The sequence below is a fragment of the Lytechinus variegatus genome, chromosome 3 (genome assembly GCF_018143015.1).
Source record: "Lytechinus variegatus isolate NC3 chromosome 3, Lvar_3.0, whole genome shotgun sequence".
In the NCBI taxonomy this organism is placed as follows: Eukaryota; Metazoa; Echinodermata; class Echinoidea; order Temnopleuroida; family Toxopneustidae; genus Lytechinus; species Lytechinus variegatus.
This window is the reverse complement of record NC_054742.1, coordinates 62,398,766-62,404,514: the sequence shown is the minus strand read 5'-3', so window position 1 is coordinate 62,404,514 and position 5,749 is coordinate 62,398,766.

Sequence of the window (5,749 nt, the reverse complement as noted above, 5' to 3'; positions counted from 1 at the left end):
TGCAGTGAAAGAAAGAAAGAGAGAGAAAAGTACAAACATATTAATAATAGATTCAGGAACAATTAAGAGTAGGAAGCATTAAATAGACACAGCTTAAAGCAGCGTTTAAATGTGTCAATGTAAGTGCATTCATGGTTAAAGGAAAAGTGTCAGTGTGAGCATGGACCTATGAAAGCTTGACATTCATCGGTTAGTAAATGAATTCACTAACATCTGACTGTTATTATCGTGTGAATAACATTCTCTTCATATTTTCTCTCCTGTGGTACCATCATGGTCGCCGTCAATTAAAGCATGAGTTACAGAACTTTTGGTGATTAGACATTTAACATTGGACAAATTGTATGCGCAGAAGGTACTAAATTACCTAAATTCTCTGAAATTAATGTGCAGTACTGGTTTACAAATAGGTTCCATGGATTTTATTTGCGAAAATGGATGAATATTTCGAGATAGAGGCTGAAATGAAATTGATTGTAATTTATAATCACATTCTAAAGATTTCCGCATGACATTCCAGAGAAACATTGTGGATTTTTTGTAGGGGTCGTCCCCCTCCCGTTGTTAGTAAGGTCATTATGAGTGTGCAAATCGATAATGTCGCAGTACAGGGCCAGAGTAGAACAATGAAGACCAGAAATACGTGATGAGTGCATTTTTTCATCGCCGTTAGTCTCGGCTGTAGTTGTACATAGCTCGTAGTATATACAAAGTGACAATAAGAAAAAAAACCTGAAAAATACAATCAAGAGAAAAGGTGTCAAAAGATTTGGGCTCATAAAAATATGACAGAATTTACTTTCATAGGTCACTTGAAGGCAAATATTAACATGCAGTACACGTTTTATAAACTCAGTAACGATGATTACTATATGTTATATAAGTTGCACATCAAATGAAATTATCTTTTCAGTTATATACCAATCTATGCCGTTCTATTGATTGCTTAATAAATCTGGAGTTACCTCTCGACTTCATTTGTGTTTACATTTTGTCTTATTACCAAATTCATGGACATCATCTGAATTACCGAATCCATTCATGTCTAACATCAAGATTCCAAGATCCATTTATAATTCAATAATAGGAAAGAAATCATTGTGCTTTAAATAAAGTCAAATGACTCAAACACTCAACTGTATAGCATAACCTAACTTAGAGCATATAACATTTCTTGTATTTCAATTATGTAACAAAAAGAAATAAATCCATATATCCATTATACTGAAACGTACCCAAGGGCTCGAAGACAACACACCCACTGAGCAACTGTCTAAGAGGTACCAATCTCACTGCAGTCTTGCAGAGTCACTGTCCTTCAATAAAACATGTCAAAATAAACAAATGACTACATAGAAACATGAACTCTTTCTTAGTTTCACTTAACTGACATTACATACCTACTCAAGCTTATGAACCCGAAGTATATAGTCTCCAAAAACTTTGTAACAACTTTGCCTAAACAAGATAGATTTCTCAATAAAAGTTTCCCTTCTCACCACAACAATATCCAACTCATGGGCGCCGCCATCTTTATTCTTGTTTATCTCTGTAGCGCCATCAACGATCGTGTGCCTACGGGTCTCGTCTGAGATTAAACCCATACCTATATTGTACCGATAAATCTCTGTATTTACTCATATTCTGTAACATAAAGAAATATAACTCTTTCTGTGTTTCTTTCTATCATCGGTTACTCACTAAAATCTACTTAAAATCTCAAATCTCTCATTACAAAGTACCAAGAATACTTTCCAATAAATCGTAATAAAACCTTGTGGTATCAACGGGATTTCTGACACTCAAAAGCATTTCCCAATCCTTCAATGCGATAAGAAGAATTTGTATCTACTCTAACAGTCAAGCATGTTATGCAACTAATCTTCCATAATTCTTTTGGATTCTTCACATTTCCAGATAACACCAAAATGTTTGCATGATTTGTAGATTAACACAATAAAATATTCTAGTTCACTTACTCACTAATACTGCTTTCAATTATGACACTCAAACTTCGTAAGCGAGTAGCAATCTTGGACAGTGCACCATGCTACGTCTGCAATCTTGGACATTGCACCATGCCACGTCTGTTAACGACCTTGGCTGGAACTCGTGTGTCTGTGTCTACGCCCAATGCCACAGCACATCACATGCATTCCACGAGGGCAGTCTTAATTTACATACACCACTTAATTTGCATGCGTACAAACCAAAATCTCTTTCAGACTAATTTGCATGTGCGGTAACCCAAATGTCAAACGCTATAATTAGCATGCTGTTTGCTCAAAAACCTGCGCACTGAGCAAATACATGCACGAACAAATTCAAAGAGCTGCAAAATAGTCCATCTTCCTACAATAATGATATATTTGATATCACGGAAATCGTCTGCTTTTCAATTTGCTGTTCCAAAACTGAACCATCTTAATTGAAAGGTATAATCTGTTACAGGACATCAGCCAACAAACGCCAAGAAGAGGAAAAAGATTCCTTTGTAAAGATCAGATTCGCCTCGGTAGCCGCTATTGTCAAAACACCTGTTTGTTCTCATTGATTATGCACATAATCAGGATATGGCGACTATGATTGCATTAAAAGAATGCTCGCGTTAATCGTCCATTTCTTAAAGGTCCAACAGCCCGCACCCCCATGTCTTAGCAGATTTGGGAACAACTAGGGAACCAGAGTTGGTGTCTTTAGATACAGAAAACAAGATGGCATTTTGCATGGAAAATATTAATAAGGGACAGGTTCTTGTACTCTACTGTATAATATACATTATCTATAAAAGTATATAATATACTTTTATAGATTTTGCCTGATATGCCATATCGTAAATAACCCTCAATTTTTTCATCGCTCGTTACGCCACTGATATAACAGTTTATGCCAACATTATTTGGTTGCGGGATCAAAGCATCAGCTATAGCTAAACATTTATACTTTATGCCTGTTCAACTTCAAATACAGGTTTAGGCCTGTATTTATGAGATGTTTTTAAGATTTATGGGTGCCTTTATTATTTTCATTTTCAGTTAAAACAATTATTAATTACGTATTAATTTAGTATTAACCTCCATGATACATTCTATTGTGTTAAATCATACAATTTCAGTTATATTAAGCCCTTGTAAATACATGCTCAGTAGCAGCCACCCCCATATATAAACACAATAAAAATGTATATAAAATGAATTGACCCCCTCCCCCCGCTCCCCTATCGAGGACAAAATGAAAAAATGTTAAAAATAATTGACCGCCCCTTTGACGAGGCAGCTGTCGGTAGCATGATGTCTTTGATCTTTTTTTTGCTTGTAAAAATAATATTAAAGAAATAGGGGCACTCTAAGTGTCCCCCATGAAAATAGATCTGGATCTGCAAGTGCATGGGGCTGCGCCCTCTCCAACGTCATAGCTACACCATATCTTTACGTTCTAGCTCTCATATTTTTCAGCTCCCTGTTTGTAGAAGAAAAAAAACGAGGCGAAAGAAAAGAGTGAGATAAATCCAATACGATTAATCACAATTTGAGTTGTTTGAAAGAATTATACTTATCAGATAATTAAACTAAATTAAATTCTACAACCATGATGAAGAATAACAGCAATCTTGATAAATTCTGTTTTTTTCAAAATCAGAACCAATTAACCGTTTTCTGATTTTTCTGTCACTTTCTATATTTTGAAGAAAAAATTAAGGTGTTCATCGACGCCCTGTACTGCATGATGAATGTATCCCCACTGGGTCCTCTTAACTGAACTCCCCCACCCCCCTCTCTCTCCCCCCCCCACAAAGCCCTTGCTTATTTCTCTTATCTCACCTTGACCTAAATTAATTAATCTTAACGATTTGGCGGTACTGTCAAACGTGACTGATCGCCATCATAGCTTCATCCCCAACAAACACGGAACAAACAATCACAACAATATTCTGTTGTTGACCCAACATCATTCCTTTCAATATGCGTAAGGCCATACGTTTGTATGCACAAACAACGAGGGTTCTCAAAAAGTGACCCGCGTTTGGACTGAAATTGTGATTAAAATAAATATGTTATAAATATCACAAAAATATGGGTGTAATAACGGATATTTGATTAACGGAAAAACATCCATCGCTTAATCATAAGAATTCCGGTAAAGATTTGAACGAGGTTTTTATCAATGGTAATCAAGAGGAATTAGTGTATAGATGAATGGCGTTCAACGTTAGCCGGTGAGGGCGCGGGCCACATCTGGCCAGAATCTGGCAGTATGGCATCGTCCATTAAGCTGACGTTAGCCAGCGGCGACTGCACGTACGTGCCATTTATTTATTTGTTTATTTATTTATCCATCCATCCATTTCCTAATTTTTTTTAAGGGATGGGGTGTTATAAATTTCTTTCTTGAAATTATATAAAGAGCTTTGTAGATCTATAAATATCTATTCTACTTTATAACCCTCACATTACTATTTTTTTCTAATTTCCTGGCTTGTTCTATAAATAGTCCTGCATGAAGCAGCATAAATTATGAACTAAAATGACGTATGATATCCTGCTATATGCTTCGTAATGTCAATGCAGTATCCTACCTATTAGCAGTAGCTATCATATTAGTAATCAGAACCATTGATACTGATCAACTCTCTTGTTGCATGTTGTGGAGGTTTTTATTTGCTACATTATCATGACTCTCCATAAAAGGTCGGGTAGGAGAGGTAAGCTTTGCTGTAAATCATATTCTCTCTTGTTTTTGTAGCCATTTCCATGAACTGTTTAATTTTGATTTTAATTATATACATTTTTTGACTTGTTATTTATCTGTCTGTCTCTCTAAATTTGCATGTACTTCCTGACTTGTGTATTATAGTCAATAGCAAACTAAGGTACCAATACATTCTCATTCTTCAGACTACATCATGTAATTTGTGCTATAAAAACTGTATTATCATTATTATTATTTGATATTAATATCATTACTGAACCAACTTACCTACTTCCTCTCTCTGTCTCTCTCTTTCTCTCTTTCTCTCTCTGTCTTTCTGTCCATGCTTTTTTATTGGCATAATATCTTACATTTGATTTTAATTTTCAATTAAAAAGGTACTCCAGGCTGAAAAAATACATTTCAATGGGATATCATTATTATTTAGACAAGCTCGTACAGCTTATGATGATCCTCACATGTACAGTATACAGTATATTCTATGAATGATTATTCCAATGACAAATGTTTTGTATTTTTGAGAATGATGTATGAATAAAATCAATCTACAAACAAAAAATTCAACTAGCTCGCAAAACACTGAAATTTTATCAAATATAAAAAAAAATTGTTGAAAATGTATGTCATCATCATGACTAGAAGTGTAGATAGACTGATGATGTCATGCCCATACCTTCCTTTGTCTTATTTTATTACATGGAATCATAATCATATCATTGTTTTTCATATGTGCATGTAAAACATGTCTCTTGTGCAACAAAATTAGTTTGAGCAATTTTGACCTCACATATTGATTTCATATAAAATACAAAGTGAGGGCATGTCATCAGCTTGCTCATAGCATTTACTGAACTAATTCAAAAAAAAAAATTGTCATAAATCTTGTATTCTGTGTTTAAATTTTGATAACATTTTCAGTGTTTTGTTTTTCTTACTTTTTTCAGTCTATTCAAATAAAGCCAGGAGTACCCTTACATTTCATATGATCTTGTTTTCTTCCAAGTCTGTTGCTGTAGGCATTTTTATAGAAACGTATACA